This window comes from Xyrauchen texanus, chromosome 40 (assembly GCF_025860055.1).
Source record: "Xyrauchen texanus isolate HMW12.3.18 chromosome 40, RBS_HiC_50CHRs, whole genome shotgun sequence".
In the NCBI taxonomy this organism is placed as follows: Eukaryota; Metazoa; Chordata; class Actinopteri; order Cypriniformes; family Catostomidae; genus Xyrauchen; species Xyrauchen texanus.
Window position 1 is genome coordinate 12,348,498 of NC_068315.1, and position 18,308 is coordinate 12,366,805.

At 36.6% G+C, this 18,308-nt stretch overlaps 1 protein-coding gene across 1 annotated transcript in view; it reads right to left on the reverse strand.

The window, feature by feature from the left end:
* Nucleotides 1–18,308, reverse strand: part of LOC127633569 (GDNF family receptor alpha-1-like) — a 33,311-nt gene that overhangs the window by 12,446 nt on the left and 2,557 nt on the right. The gene's annotated exons all lie outside the window — the stretch shown is intronic.

Below are 18,308 nucleotides of genomic sequence, written 5' to 3' on the forward strand. Positions count from 1 at the left end.
GAGGCACACATCCGCCCTGCACGTTTGTTTATGTTGGTTTTAAGCTTACCATTAATCTTTATGTTTAAAGGTCAGCTGGTTCCCCCTCCTCCCCTGCGATCCTTTAACTGTTACAATGTCATTACTGGAGGAAATACCCATTCTTGAAATGGAAAAATGGAATTTCAATTCGTAAATGCTGTAATTTTTTTTATAACTGTAACTGCATTTTCACTAGTAGAACTTGACAATGATTTGTCATTCACTCCTGTTTAAAACACAATTACTAATTTTGAAAATGCTAATTTCTGATATTCTGAAGTTATTTCCAGATACCTAGAAATGGATCTGAGATATAAATACGTTGAAATATAATTAAATATATTGTAAAAAGCCTCCATACTAGTTACAATCACCTTACAGATATTTGAAATTAACATTGCCACATCATTATTTTTGCAATTCCATTTGGTAACACTGAAGGTGAAGAAACTACAGTTTATTCACATCACTAATTTGTTTAGTCTAGTAGTGTATAAAAAATATTTTAGAATAAATATTTCTCAATTATATTTGTTTCTCAATTCCTTTAACAGAACCCACAAAACATGCCCTTTAGCATAACTAAATTTCATTTGCAACAGTATTTCTTCTTCTTCTTCTTTTTTTGAATCTCCAACCAAGAACTACAATACTAGGGAGCTGTGCAATTAAGCAAGCTCTTTGGTATAAAATAGGTTTTAATTGTGTAGCATTGAATCTTTTGCCTGAAGAACTTCTCTCTCTATTTCCCTGCTTCTACGTCTGCAATTTTCCTCTTGTTTTCCCTCCTTTTCAATCTACACAGCATTTAAATCTTTTGAACAAACAACCCCAGGTGAATGCTATGCCCTCGCTCTCATGAATAAGTTTAAAACCCCACAAACTCTTTGTAACAAGGTTCGGGAAAGGAGGGAGTGGGAGCCGAATCCACATTTAACAAACTTTAATTACAACAAAACATCAAACTGAAAACACAGCAACATAAAACACTGACGCACACACACTCGTCTTGGTGTCTCTCTCTCTCTCTCTCTCTCTCTCTCTCTCTGGCATCCACGGCTCTTCCCTCTTCTGTGATCTCCCTCCCGCTGATTAGGCAACTCGGCGTCGGGCATGCATCCTCACGACCCGGCCACGCCCTCCCTCCTCCTTTTCACACTCTTATTGTCTTTTCTCTTTTTTTCCAATCTGTCTGTTTGTTTTAACATAGTGCATGGCACAAAATATAAGAATACCCCCTTCTAATTAACAGGTTTGGTTATTTCAGTGGCACCTGATGCAATATCCTGAGCCAAACTATTTTAGTAGAATGGGGCATATCTTGTCTGTGCCAGCATGACAATGCACCTTGTGCACAAATCAAGTTACTCTTGTGTCAGGGCTACCGCCTCTTCAACCGGGGGAATCAACGTATATCCCCGTTCTTAAGCATCATGAAGGATGCATCTCCCGAGAAGAGTGTTTGCATTGAGTACGGCAAACACCATGTCTTCGTGAGCCATTCATGAAGTTTGGGGAAAATGGTACTCAGCAGCGAGACACGTCCTTATCCTCAGAGTGAGTATCAAATGTAATGGAGCCCTGCGCCCCAATAATGGGACGTAGTTCATCACGGGTATACTCCACAGGAGAAAACGCTCATGGATGAGATGAGGAGAACCACTAGGCTTGCGCCGGTAAATCTCTTCCTCAAACTCATCCAGTTCATCCCGCCCTTGCACATCTCCCTTGTGTGGTCCTTTAGGAGCCACAGAAAGAGCATGAGGGGAGAGGAAGGGACAGGACTCATTCCTCAGATAGAGGGAGAGCCAAGAGCGCAGTGAGTGCAGAGCCTCATGAACTCGCAGTGAGTGTAGTCTGTCTCACCAAGCACTGATCAAATAAAAACATACAGTAAATATAATCTATAATAGACTATATAAGACCACTCATTGTCTGTTCCACAGAGATCAGACATAGTTGGCAAAAATTAACTGCACTGAAGCTGGTGCAGTTTGTTTTTATTACCTTTTTCCCTTATTGCTTGACCTTTGCCTTGAGCGCGATCTCCGAAGCTGCCATGGGACAGCAAAGCTAACATATGTTAGTGTAACAGTGTAACATATGTTACTCGATTGGACTTGGACTGACAGAATTTAGACATGTGAATAATGACATGCAATAATCATTGAATTTAATTATCGAAGGTACAAACACATTTTTGGAAATTCTTATAATCCTCTTGGCTGAAAAATCTTGGAATGTGCATCACACCTCTGTGTCTGAATGGGAGCAAATTTCCACATCCATGTTCCAATATCTAGTGGAGAGTATTCCCAGAAGAGTGGAAGCTATTACAGCAGCAAAAGGTGAAATTACATTTTCAATAAGCGTGTTTGTGTGTTCACATACTTTAGGCCATGTAGTGTATCTTCTTATAAGAACACAACTGCTGTCAGACTCGTCAGCCACACAAAATAAATAAGCATAGTTATATACAGAATATTGTGTATTAGCTACTTGCTGCTATTTCACGCAGTTTCAGAGTTATCTATATAAAATAATATGTTTTCAAGTTTTACTAGTTGTATTTAGAATAATTAGTTTCAATGTTTGTATTTGCATTTTTTAAACTGTTTCCTTCTTTAAATAGCTTCAATGTAGTTAGCTATTTTATGTTAGAAGCTTAAAGTGTAGCCAACTACTTTTTTAAATTGTTAGCTTGACTGTAGTTTAGGTACTTAAGTTATGAGGATCTTTTTAAAGGTACAATTTTAAAGTAGTTTTCCCAAAACTGATAAGGCAGTATTAAAGACAGATTTCCATCCCTGACAGTCTGATGCTGCCTGTAAGGATATTCTCCTTTACACAATGATGACTCTGTGTTCTCCTTTTAGTGGCTTTTTTCAGAAAGAATGCTTCCTGCTTCAGCAACTCGCCATTTTTCAGATGCGCTGCAGCTCTTGCATGTGCATGGAATGCTGCATTTTGCAATTATGCTTTTTGGATATTTGAGGAATTTGTACTTATTGTGAGCTTTTGTGAGAACATTATATGTGATTACATTTGAATGCAACCTAGATCCTGGAGTTTAATCGGCTATTATAAAAACCATTACTTACGTCTGACATACACGTTGAAATGAGGCACGGAGTTACTGGAGACTTTTTTAATTGTTCATTAGAAGTTGCAGTGATGTGGACAGGTAGTGCAGCATGTCAGTTTTTAAATACAACCTTTATCCTCATGTGATATACTGATCCTGGCTTCATTTAGAAACATAACGGATTATAAATGTATTATTGTACATCCTTGTACTTAACAGCATTGGACTTGATGCCACCACCATGAGGGGTTAGAAAGCCTGAGGCAACTAGTAAAATGCTTCTAGTTTGCATTATAAATTATATTATCGGCATAACATTTTGAGTGAGAAGCTGAATTGAGGAATGTACATGAATATCAGAATTTCTTAGTATTCATTTTGATCATATTTTGCTTAAATAACAGCATGCACTCAAGCCGGCATGGACTCCATAAATGTATGCAAAACCTGTTGATCTATGTCATCCAAAATTTGCTTAACTTACTGAACCCAATATATTCCTTCAAACTCAATAGACAGCATTTGTGGCATTATGTTGATTACCCAAAAAATGGTAAGGCATTTATAATGGGAGTGAATGGGGCCATTTGTTTTAGGATTTCAAGACAGAAATGTGACTTTAAAATTGTATTTGGTAACACTTTACAATAAGGTTCCATTCATTAATAGATAATGCATTAGCCACCATGAACTAACAATGAACAATATATTTTTACAGCATTTATAAATGTTTGTTAATAAAATTCCAATTGTTCATAATTGATGTTAGTTCACAGTGCATTAATTAATGTTAACAAATAAAACATTGGATTTGAAAAATACATTGTTGAAATGAACATTAACCAAGATTAATAAATGATGTAAAAGTATTGTTCAGTGTTGTTTCATTTTAACTAATGTAATTAACTAATGTTAACTAATAGAAACTTATTGTAAAGTGTTATCTGTTATTTATTATTAAAAGCACTTACTGTACATTATATTTTCTGTAAAAGCTTGTGTATTATAAAAATCATCTTTATATTGTAGTTTTAGGGTTTGCAGATTTTCAATATGGTCACAGACTTTTTGTTAGTGCTGTGACTATGTGTGAATAGCGAGTGTTTTTTTGTGTATCAAAGCTATACTTGGGCTCAGAGCCCGGATGTGTACACCTCAGAGAACTGTGTGACATACAATAATGAGCAAAAGTGTGTATGTCTGTGCTCAGGCTGCAGAGAGCTCTGTTGTTTATTGCTCTATGGACAAAGAACAATAAGTGTGCTTTTCAGTCGCTTCCTTAATGGCCTAAGAGATCAGGAGTGCTGCAGAGACAGAAAGTGCTGATGGTGGAGACCTGGAGCTCTTCTGGCGGATACTTAATAATCTCACAGCATTTCCCCAACTGTTATAATCCAATAAAAACACATGCCACTGCAGCAAATCAAATCATACCTTCATAATTGATCTCCCACTCTCTTTTCCTCTGTGACTGCCTCTGTGTCCTTCTGTCCTTCTCCATCTACTTGCTCTCCATTTCGTCTTGCCTTTTTGATGTGTCTCTTTCTTCTTTCCCAAACATTTTCTTTCTTTCTTTCTTTCTTTCTTTCTTTCTTTGTACATACATTTTATAGCTGACACAAAGTTGATACATGTATGAGGTATGAAAAGTGAGAACTCCAATAAGTCTCCTGAGCTTTGAAAGAGCTGTAACATTTCCCTGTGGGTAGTTCAAAGTACACCTGGATACTTCTGAGAAAAGAATTACAGCAAATGAGTCGATATATGACCGGAACCTTCTATCAATTAATGAAAATGCCGCTTCTGCACAATGAGGGTTTGTTACAACATGAACCCTCCCTGACCATTTCTGTGCTCTTTATTAAAGAGAGAACTGCAACACTGTGAGCTCTGCGTAAAAAGATTGTTCGCTTAAACTGCCGCCGAGGGACATTCAATGGAGCTCTGAAGTAAAGCCTGCCAATGGTTGAACTTTGGAACATGCTTTAAGGGAATTAACCAGTCCAATTGATATTTTAAAATATCTAGTGGATGTGGAGTCTATTGCTTTATTGATGAGTGTATTTTACCCTAGAGGAATTAATGAACGCACTGATCCGTATATGTTTACAGAGTTGATCAATCTGGAGCTTGTGTAGCTTTGCTTGAAAAGGGTGAACAGTGGAATACGGGACAATATTAGAAAAACATTTACATTAGCCGACTACATTCCATAAATCATAACCTGAAATGTCTTTCCATTAAGGTTGAAATGGCAGCAATTTGCTCCAACACTTTCAAGTAATACGGAGTGTCCTCCACCAAACAAATACGGTATGTTACTTCAAAGTTTTTGGCAAATGGGGCCACATGGGTAGTTGATACATATTTGTATTTTAAAGGTACAAATATTCCATGTAATTTCTCAATTAATATGAGGTCATAAAAGATGCATGCATAATAATTATAAAATAATTGCTTTTTACAATTAAGCAAGAACACAAACAAGTGAATGCCAAGTAACAATATAGCCAGCTATTTTGTCTAGTTTTCCCTGGTTATGAAAATTGATCCAATCAAAACCACAGTAGGATCAACCATTGTGTCACTGAGCAATGCATGGATTTGTTACACGGCAAACACAAACAAGTGGAGTGATACAAACAGTGAAGTGTCTAAGTGCTGAATATGCTACAGTAAATCTCAGCACTATTGCAATGCTGCTTGTCCAACCAGATTAGGAGACCTAGAACTAATTGCATAAATGATAAAAGACAGAACAATGCTACTCAAAATAGTTTCAGACGTAGTGCAGCATGTCACACAAGTAAACGTCAACTTTCCAAAAGTACTTCAGGTCTTCCCACATACCACCATGACAATTGAATGAATAGCCAACACTTATAAATGTGAACACCTGACCCCAAATAGACTGAGGTAATTGACACTTCAAGGGCACTGCCAGATCATAAGCATGCTGTTGGATTAGTCTGATCTCAAATAATTGCCAGAGCCAGAGGGATTTGGGGTCATTGATACTGCAGTCGTGCAGTGAAATTCCTGCGAAGGCTTGGCGATGTACCCTACAGGGGAGTTGCTATTGTAACAGTGTCACAATGGAGGTAGTCACATGACTGCTAAATGTGTTTGTATTTTGGGAGTGAGAGACAGAAAGCAACACAGCATTAAAGGAAGGCTTCTAGTTGTTTTAGACTGTGTGTGCTAAAGAAAATAAAAGATAGCTATATAGCTATGTGTGTGTGTCAGGCTGTGACACAAACTGCAAAAAATCTCATGAGTGAAATTAATAAAGAATACAGTGTTGATTGCTCTCAATCCAGAAGAAAATCAATGTCTACTAAGATATAAAACTGGTATTTGATGTTTAACCATCAACAAAAGCAAAGTAATTTCCCTCTGGGGCACTGCTGTCAATTTCCATACATCAGCAGTAAAACAAGCCTCTGTTTATTAATCTGTGAGAATAAATTGAGAATGAGCCACACCCCCTTCCTAACTCCCCAACCTAGTTTCATAGAATCACGTTACTATAAAAAATTTATTTTTTTTGTTTTAAGTGCCTCGTTCTACATATTGCTGCAGGTTCTGATGAAATTAAATGGTAAATGGTCTGCACTTATATAGCGCCTTTTTAACGTATTCAAAGCGCTTTACACTGTGACACATTCACCCATTCATACACACATTCATACACCAAGGTGCTAGCCTGCCATTGGGAGCAATTTGGGGTTCAGTGTCTTGCCCAAGGACACTTCGGCATGTGGAGTCATGTGGGCCGGGATTTCCTACCACCAATCCTGCGATTAGTGGCCGACCTGCTCTACCAACTTAGACACAGCCGCCCCACAAATTAACACAAGAGGTGCTGCCACAGCAACAAGTTTTATCCACTTTCACACAAATCACAAGTAAAACAGTAGATTAACAGTTAATAAACACTTATTTATCACTCTGTTACCCACATAATAATATCTTATGTCATCGAAACAATTTTGCTATAACACGTGATTTGAAAGACGCTACATTTACAAGCTTATTCCATCATGATTTATTAGCACACTAGCTCAACTGATAGAGTACTGGACTTGGAAGGTTTGCTGGGTACAAGTCCAGCAAAGCATGCAAGTTGATATGTGTGCAGAAAGTGTCATAGAAGCAACATGAAATGACATGGTTGATTCAGTTATTGCGTTTTTTATTTTACATTCGCTTTTATTACACTATTGTTTAGGTTTCGATATAGGGTTTCCAACAAAAAAAAAAACAGATGCTCTATAATCTCACATTTGCTCTTATGGTACTATTGGTTAGATTTAGGTTGAAGGTTTAGGTTGTAAAAGGTAGGAATTGTTCATTTGAACCTCCATAGAGCATTAACCTTGAAAACCTCATCCTTTTGGGAGGACTTTTAACTTGCTTTTAGTGCTCCTTAGTGGACATTTCACATCAAAACTGCAGCGAAACGTGTAATGAACCACACAATTTCATTTTGCAAACATGTTGCCACAGTCAAGTAATTTTCATGAGATCAGGCTGTAACTCACTTTGTCCACTGATTCTAACATTTTAGTAGATGAAGCAGCACAATATCATTGTTTGTTGCTTATTTGGGCATCCATGTGTTTTTACATAAAAAGCTTCAAACTGTAAGGAAAAGAAGTGAGATAAGGTGAGGTTAAGAGATACAATACCAGATAAATCTACTTACGAATGCCGGCACACACTTACAAAAAGCAAAAGGGTGGTGTTCAATTCCCATCCACATTCGCACAATATTGGACTCAGGAAATGATAAGTATAGGCTTTATACATCACAAACACAAGCACACATACACAGCGGGGTATCAGTCCTCAGGGACTGTCAGCACAAAGCTGTCAAGCTGGCCCATTAGAATAAAGGATTTCCTCTTTCTCTCCCTAGGCTTCTTTCCAAAATCTACTCAAAGAGATTTGTTTTATATATGTTTGACAGCAAATACAGTACCAGAGTCTATTCACTTTCTGCTCTATACTGACTGTGAGTGTGTGGGGGTGTTTGAGTGTTTCTAAATATATGTGTTTGTGTGTGGGCCATTTTATGTGTCTTTAACGGGATAGTTCACATGAAGACAAAAGGGGATGTTGGGCAGCAAGTCAGCCTCAGTTTAGTGATGGGAAAATCAGATAATTATACTGACTTGAATCTTTGAGTATCGTTCAGCAAAATGAATGAATCTTTATTCAAGTCATTTAGCTAATTTCATTCATTTGAGCAGAATTAAATTAAAATATTACATTTTCAATAGCCAAATCCCCCTCAACATGTCTACTTAATACTTATAGTCCCAATAAGGAAAAATGTATAATGCAGCCAAAGACAAATTGTGAGAAACAGAAAGATTAGTTCAACTCTGGAATCTTAATTGTCCAAGTTGTTCGTTCTTTTGTCACGTGACAGCCGTATGTGCACAGCGTATATGGCCGTTACGTGATGAAGAAGGAATGCCTCGGACCAGATGACTCGAAAGATGAACTAATCATTTCTGTTTCCTGTACAGTGCCTATGTGGTTTTCACATAACAAATGAATGAGGTTGCGCAATGCATATGCACAGCCAAAACAAAATGAATGAATCACTCTACTCAATCTTCTGAGTCACATAAAAGATTTTTTCAAAATGAACGAATCTTTTCATGAATGACCCATCACTACTTCAGTTACCATTCACTTTCATAGACCATGTTTATACATGGACTGATGAAAACAGTTTCTTTCAGGGCCTAAAACATCACTAGTTCTCTTCTCAAGGAGGATGCGAGGGCCGGGTAAATGTTCAACTTAAGTCTTTTATTTGACATAGTTTTCAGTTTAACACAAATGGTTTTAAATGCACTCAGTCACACACACAGCTTTGTGCGTCTCTCTCTCACCTCCAGCGGTTTGGGCTACACTTTTATCCCTCTCCAGCTCTGACTGCAACACAAAGATTTTAGAGGTGATTTCCCACAGGTGTCAATCCTTACCGCTCTTCCTCTCCCGGCCTCGCTCTCCACAGTCATCGCTCTGCCACACCCACGTCACCATACAAGGTTTTTCCAGAAAGTGGCACTCTAATACATTGTGTAAAAGAGAAATCGATTTCCTTATGCCCAGGTTTCTCCTGGAGAACGCTTCATATGTGGCCATATAAGCACATTAGCGGCATCTTACAGGTTTTTGAAGAGTGCGCATGTGCGTGGAACAGGCTGGATAAATAACATCATTGGATGAAGCCATACAACATAGCAACAAGTAAAAACCGTGGAAAGAATTCAATATAAGAATTCTTGGAGTACAGTGAAAAAAAATCACATACACTTATATAATATTCCTACAGCATTTATATGCACCGATTGAAAATATCGACTACCGTCCCACATGTGTCCACATACTGTACATGCGCTCAAGAACATTGGGGGAATTCCAGAGTATGACATGAGAGGGAAACCTCACTATTGCAGTGCTGTTCCACTGCAGGTAGCAATGGCAAGTTAAGAAAACAAACAAAGCAACAACTGAAAATAAAGCAAAGCAACAGAGAACAAAATAGCAAAGTCTTCCTCGGATCCCATGTTTGTTACACAAGCATCGGGGGAAAATATGTTGCTGTGAAGAAAGTGGCTTACTGACCGAGCTGCATGTAAATGGGAGTAAAGAGAAAGCCGCGAACACAGTGCATGTAAATGGGAACGTTGCTTTCCAGCCTTAAGCAGCTTTCTTGCAATAAACAGATTTCTGATGTCCTTGTAAATGAGCTCATTGTATGGGAAAAAGGTACAATGAAATGGAATGGAGGCTAACATTCAGCTTCACATTTCTTTTTTGTCTTCCATGGAAGTCAAACAGGTTTGGAAATGCTGTGACTTTCGGATGACTTGAAATGGTATGATCACGTAAGCTCATGCAGTAGGCTACTGCAGTGCAAGCACTTAAAGATAAGTAAAACAAAATAAAAAAAATAACACAGCTGGCAGTGTCACATCATCATGCCATATCAAATATCAACGGCAATTGATAAAACAATAGACATGAAAATTGGAGCAGTTATGCTGTATAATGCACAGCTTTATTTGACATGTTTAATTACTTGTAGTTAATAATGCTAATCTTTTGTTATGGCAGGGTCAATTACTAAAGCTTTATGAATTATGACAAGGGGTGTAAAAAGTACTGAAAAATTATACTTAAGTGAGAGTATGGATACTAAGTGAAACTCAGTTAAAAGACCAAGTATCTAGCCAGAAACATACTGAGAGAATGTAAAAATGTAACACATTAAATTGTACTTAGAAAGTAAAAACAACATAGCAAGAATGAATTTGATGGCAGATTTTTTAACATTTCCATGGTGAATGGGAGACAAAAGAGACATTTAATCTTGTATGGATCCTTAATAACTCCACTAAAGGAACATAATTCACTAAGGTAGGGTCTAGGGCTGGTTTTCTCGATTGGATATTGATTCATATGGGTTTATTTAAGTTATATTGTCCCTTTTGCTTAAATATGAAATAAATTCTCTCTCAGCTAATGGACCTTCTAACTAGGAAAACTATGATATATATATATATATATATATATATATATATATATATATATATATATATATATATTTTCTAATTATATTTTATTAGTTTTTCATAATTTGTCACAATAAAACTGAACAAATCAATTGATTTAATCAATAAAGATTATACTATATTGCATATATTATATTTTGTTACGTTTATTGTTTATTGCATAATCTATACTAATCACAGGTATTTACATTGATTTGTTTAACACGTGCTAAAAACCAGTACTGTCTCTTTAAGGAAAATGGCATTTCTGTAAATGAGTCCGTAAATGAGTGAAAGTTAACAAGAGACACAAACAGCATTATCTCGTCTGTGCTATGCATGATTAGGTTTTAAAAAAAAAATCTCAATAACTGACTTCAAAGGACTGAAAGATTTTTAAAAGAGAAATTATTCATAGACAAATCTGTTGCAAGGATTTCGTCTTTAAACACACATTACATGGAACAACTTTTACTCTCAACGTGCAGCATCACAATGCCGAATACTCCACCAATATACTACACAATCACTGGTGAGTGAAATCTAAACATTTAACAGCCCGTTGCCAAATATATAAATTTTTAGTCATATAGTGTTAAATTTGGTTGCACAGTCAAGTGATTTCCTCTAATTGAAGTGGAGGGTTGCACATTGAGTAAAAGATTGATCCATGGCTTTTGAGAATTGACATTTAATTGACAAAATAAAAAAAGCAGTAGTAGGGCTACGGGTGCTCTTGCTCTGGTGACTGAGCTTGCTCGCAGCTGAGTCATGTTCATCCATATTCTGGTCAAGGTGTTGTGCGTTGTGCTCTTTACAGTTAGTACTATCATACATTCTGTGTATTTGATACTGCGCATGAGGTTTCATGCATAAATGTCCTTATGTGTGATAATTCTGGCTGAGAGCAGCAGCGCGCACTCTTTCAAAGTACGTTTTTAACTCTCTCGCCTGTGCCCATGTGTGAGGGAAAGAAATTGTCATTTGCCAGATGTGCTCTGCCGCTCTCATCCAGAAATACAATTAAGGTAAGTACACTTTAAAAAAACGTATGTTCACAACTCTGCAAATTATTAAATAGAACAAATGTTTTATCAGAGTCACGCTAACTACGCAAAGTCATTTCTCACTTAAAATGTTGACTACATCGAAACAAAATCAAATTTACTACGTATCAGGGTCACTTAAACTAATATAACGGATGAAATAGACCAAGATGGAAATTGTACAACTCAGTCCATCACATATATGTAGCTCAATCTCTGTGTTAGCTGTAAAGCTGACACTTGCATTTCAATGGCAAAAAAGTCATGAAAATACAATGAAGAGCACAGTTGAGGGGAGAAGTCTCTATTCATCTATTATCCATACTAAATATAATGCAAAAAGAACGAAACATCAGCCCAAGGGGAGTTTGATCTTGACTTTAGGGAAGTAGGCCCCTTACACCTGGACACATCAGGATGACTGAAAAGTGTGAAGTGTAGTACTGCAGTATATAAATATTTTCTATTTTTATTGTATGTTTATTTATTTAATTTTATGAGCATTATAAAATGTTTTAATATTACAATTTATTAAATGTATTATGCACATTAAATGTATTTTACACATAATTTTAGATAAAACTAAACTAAAATGAATGGACCAAATAAAAACTAAATTAAAATTCGAAACAATAACTATAACTAGCTTTCACTTTCTTTGGTGTATGTTTGAGTGGAGGGGAAAAAGCAACAAATAATTGAAATGTCAACAGAACACGATAAGAAGTGTGCTGATGGACAGTTTTGTCTTCATACAACTAAAGCATATGCTTTCATTCTGAAACCACTTTGAAATTTGTTCAGCAGGATACGTATCATTTGTTTTTTGCATTTTTATTGACAAATTGTTTTTCTAAGTTGTTAAGGTTAAAATAAGCTTAAAATATTGATGTTGAGTTTACGGATACAATTTTAATTCTGATTCTTGAACCGATTCATTCGTTCTCGGACTCTGCCCATTATGGACTTGGTATTGATTTCAACTCGGCCCCTTTTGGACACGGACTTAACTTGGACTCGATTGTTTAAAGACTCAGACTTGACTCAGACTCGACTAAGGTGGACTCGAACCCAACAGTACAGCTTGTATAAAAGTTAGTCAGACAGACATGTTTGGGCAAGCAAATGATAGTTAGCATTCTGTTATGCTGCTGTCAAGTATTTTGTATGTGAAACCTTTTCCATGTTTCCCCCCCTTTTTTCACATTTGTCAGAATTATTGATGCTAAATGATTTGTAATCAACCACCCAGCCATTTGTAATTACCTACCGCTTATGAGCTATACACAACGCAGCATGCGCAAGCTTTAAATGCCGCTTTTGCCTCCAGCAATCTTCAAGCTATTTACATGTTTTCTGAAGAGACAGACAGTGTGAGATGATGGGCATTTGCGTAGTGTGTTTCACAGAGTTTGCATGTTTATCTCATTGCAGAGATTTATTAGGTGTACTATGAAATGTGGAAAACAGTCTGTATCTTTACAAATATAAAATGCTCTCTCTCTCTCTCTCTGTCTTGTTCTGCCTCAGGCTGTTTGGCAGCTGGTTGGCAATCATGGACCGTACAGTCCTGGCATCCACGTCAATGATGTGAAATGAGATTGGAAATCAAATTGCACTTCCAAACAATAACTTCTGACAGGACCATTTTTTCATATTTAATAACCTTTTCCTCTCTTATAGACTTTTTTGGGATTCGTGCCAATACCAGTGAAGTAAACCATGCCAATTCAAATGCATATGAATTTCATCCTACTGAAATGTTTAAAAAAAATGAAAGAATTTATTGTCATTACTTAGAGAATGGAATTATGGATCAAAACTGGCACTGAGTAAAACAAAATTAAAATTAGACAGACAATAAAGGCTTTTAATATATATATAGTCAAAACAATTTTAATTTAGGCTAACAAATCTTAACATTTCTTTATAATTAACCCATTTGTTCTGTCAATAGATTCAGTTTCTTGTTCTATATTCATATTCAAATAGACTGTCAGTTTCATATTCAATCTTATACTATTTCTGGATTAGTGGCATGACTGAATACAGGCAAACTGTTACTTTAAGCACCACATGAAAGGATGTGAGCCATCTTGTATGAGAAGAGGATGTGGTCTCAAAGACGAAAGGGCCACTCGGGACTTGTTACTACAATGTAGACCAGCAAGAATGTGTGAATAATTCAGATGACCGGGGCACCGTCAGTCCTGCCATGAGAAAAATGGATGCCACTCTTTATGCTTCATCTCACTTTCCTGCTAGCAATGCACTACAGCTGTTAAGAGTACAACAAACAGAACTGTTTACTTGTCTTCCTTTGCCTTTGTGAAAGTTTCTACACATGACACAAACCAAAATCATGTTAAAGTGATTTTGGACTTATCAGACAATTAAGGACACAATTACAGATGTACAGTGGCCCCAAATTAATTCTGAATTCTTAAGGAGATCCCAAAATGGAAATTATCTCATAATTTACTCACCTTCATGCCATCCCAGATGTGGATCAATTTCTTTCTTCTGCAGAACACAAATCTCAGCTCTGATGGTCCATTCAATGAAAGTGAATGGTGGCAAGAACTCTGAAGGTCCAAAACATTTTATAAAGGCAGCGTAAAGTAATCCACACTACTCCAGTAGGTAAATCCAGAAGCAATGCGATAGATGTGTCAGTGAGAAACAGATAAGTATTTAAGTCCTTTTTTTAATATATAAATCTACACTTTCACTTTCACTTCAACATTCTGGTGGTTAGGCCTGGTCAAATGTGGATATTTGTTGCAAAAAAAGTTATTAAATATTGGTCTGTTTCTCACCAACACCTCCATATCATATTGTTTCTGAGGACATGGATTTAACCACTGGAAATGTGGATTACATGGATTACTTATATGCTGCCTTTATGTCCTTTTTGGACCTTCTGGGTTCTTGTTACTATTCACTTGCATCGTAAGGGCCAATAGAGCAGAGATCATTTCTAAAAATCTTTGTTTGTGTTGAAGAGAGAAAGTCATACACATCTGGGATGGTATGAGGGTGACTAAATGATGAGATAATTTAAATTTTTGAGTAAACTATCCCTTTAACACAGCACAAATCTGAGTAAAAGAATGGCCACGTGTGACTACTCCATTATTGACAAGCCTGCAGACCAAAGCAGGTACACAAGGAAATCAATTAACAAGCATAAAACAAGATTCATCAGTCTGAACGGGTAGAGTGGTTGACAGTAAAACATCATTCAGGTCTTAACTTTTATCTTTCCATACAGTTCTCTTATTTTCCCCCTCTCTTTCTTTCCTTATCCAAACCGCTGGCTTTCTCATCGTCTTCGTTACTCCAGATGCTTGCTGTCAGATCAGGTGGCACAACTCTCGGTTTACAGTGACAGTAAGATCATTCTTCTTCTCTCATGGCCGCTTCTTTATTGATTTATGAAAAGAACCCATTTTAATTCAAGTACTTCCTGGCAAATTTATTCCAGTGGTTATTTGGTCTGAATGTCTCATGGTTCTTGGTTTAGATTAATGGCACGATAAAAATGTTTCTGGAAAGGCTCACTGCATTGCCACAGCATTGAAAGACAAAGAGAGAAATAAAAGAGAGTCATATGATCAGGTAGATAAAGGCCATGAAAAGTCCATTATAGCCCATGGAGAAGTATTCTTCTATTTTCTCTCCTAACCAACTGTATGACCATGCATGTTGGATTTCAAGTGAAGGTAGACATACAATACTTTACTGTACTTGAAAAATGAAGCTGAAAGTCATTTTTTCAATGAACTTTCTCCTATCCCAGCTGAATATGTAGTTGTAGCCGAGTTGTTAAGGCGATGAACTATAAATTCACTGGGATGCAAGTTCGAATCCTGCAATTACAGTACTGATGTTCTTATATTGGGTTTCTTAAGCTAATAGAGCATGGTGATAGCAATGCCAAGATCAGGGGTTTGATTCCCAGGGAACACACAAACTGAAGAAATGTATACCCTGAATGCACTGTAACTCGCTAAAAGCGTCTGACAAATGCAATAATGTAATATTAATGTAAATGTACTGTAATATGGAATGACAAATTTACAAATATGTAAGCCATGTAGGTTGATTTGCCCAAAAATTGTTAACACTGACTCTGTGGCACTTTCAAAATATTATATCTCAGGCTGACAAAGCAACAATGGCTCGAAAATGGCATGAGTTTGGGACAGGCCTATCTTTTATTCTGATATGTTTTTGTGTCTGTTCATGGAAACTTGTTTGAAAAAAAAAAAAATCTTTATATTTGCAATTTGGTGTGGTGATGCTAGTGGAGCAGAAATTACACACTTCAGGTTTAACTGTGAAAAACCCCATGAGCATCATAATTATTTCTAATTTTCCTGCCTACTGACAAACACTGTAGAATTAAATTTAATGCAATTCAATGCTGCCTTACCATTGCAACACTTTTTTTTTTTTTTTTTTACCAAACTGGGCATGTCTTTTCCCCCTTTCCCCTAACATGATTTATTTTTCCCCTCATTTTCTTGTGATCCCACAGCTCAAAAGAATCTGTTTCTAAAACCCAATACCGACAAAATCGATGCAAGGTGGGTGTGGCATAAAATAAAGAGGACACAATGTGCCTGTACTGCAAATAGCAAAGACTGCAGTTTTTCTAAGCTCTACAATACCCATTTAACCAAACCATCCAAGATGCATCAAAAGTCTGTAACCCTTCCTTCTTAATAACATTACACAAACATTTCCTCAATGTTGCATCTTTATGGAGAACATTAAGCTTGTTAAAGTTTAAAACAACAAGTTGGTAAGTTAACTGTCTTGCTCAGCAATTATTAGAGTCTTAATGCAGCCATTCACATTGCTCTCAGCTGTTCCTGACAGGAAGTGTAACCTGAACACATTTAACGAAACACTGCAATTATGCATTAAAGCCTAGGACAGCTGCAATTACTGTAGATGAGAAGGCATGTCTGTTAGTCAGGACTATAAAAAGATTTTTGAGAAAGCTGATACTCTGTTGACTAATGTTCTATCTTTTCCTATCCTTTATGTTTCCCATAAGGATATTCTATTACTACTAATGTATTTTAACATTTAAAAAGGATTAAAAAAGTCACACTTTAGCACTAAGGAGATTCTGTACAAATTTCTACCTGATCTGACCCTTAAAAAAACGCTTTTTTGTTAAAATCTAATTTATTCAGGTTGATTTAATCATATGAAACATAATCAGATTATTTCCCTTTATATTATAATTGTGTTTAATTAATTTTGATTAATACACTTTTCATTAAAATACTTATTTTTGTGGATGTATGGTTGGCTACACATCCAAAACAAGTCGAGAACTGTTTCTGAATTCTTTATAGCTGTTTAAGCAGTAACTGAAGACAGTGCCTAAACAGTCATGAAAAATGGCAGCATGAAAAATCATTTTAAATACATTTTACATAAAGTTGACCAATAAAGTGCACATTGAATACTGGAACACCAAACAAATGTTCCCTGGCATGTTTTCCAATGGAGACGGACTGTTCCTTGCCCTCTCTCCACACTATTCTGTAAAACAATAAGTTTGGTAGTACTCTAGTTACTATCTAGTTTATTATTTTGATATAGAGGGCATTCTATAAATTAATCAGGCCTGTAACATTCTGACACTGCACCTCCTCTTCTAGTGATCTTCAAAAATGGAAATGTGTCTCCATCTGGGCCATGTAGAGATCTGGCAAAGTGGGTCCAAAACCTCTCAACTGAATGAGTTTTTATTGAAGCAGTACAGGCAGCAGCCATAAACATCCAGCTCACTGCTGTATAGCCCAGCTGAGAATTATTACTAGCAGTTGCTTGGACATGCCAGCACCTTTTTCCAGTATTGAACATGAAATTACTCTAGAAATTAAGTAGAACATTTAAGAGCTAATTATGAGGGGTTTGCACTAGATTAATATGCCTCTGAATTGAGTATCTAAATATGAATATAAATTCATTGTTTGTCTCTCACTTGCTCTCTAAAACACTTGTCTGCTGGTATAGACACACACATGTCAGGATGAATTGTAGAACAAAAGCAAGCCTATGATGTTCAGGTGTTTATAATCCTCAAATATAAATCCACTGGTGATTATAGAATTAACAAGGGGCTAAACATTCAGACTGTAAAGGGGAATATTTAAGCCATTTGTACAGTCTGCATCTTTACACATATTGATGCTTCAAGAAAGAACAAGACTGCACTCCCAAAAGCTGTACAGTTTTACTGATTTAAGGTTGAGGGAATTAAGCGGGTGGGTGGGGTATGGGGGTCTCTACCTCCCTTGTACTTTCATGCATCATGCTCTCATGTTCCTTATGAGTCGGCTATATTCACATTTATTTCAAGACAAATTGAGCACCTGAAGCAAACAAAAACCACACCGAGATACTGTCTATGACCATGTAGATTTACCTAAGAATTTCTACAACCAGGCACAGATCAGATTTAGAGATTGTAGCCAATGATATGTTCAACACCAACAAACCTCGTTGTTTATTGGGGGAGGAACAGCACATCTACAGAGCATAATTTACCAT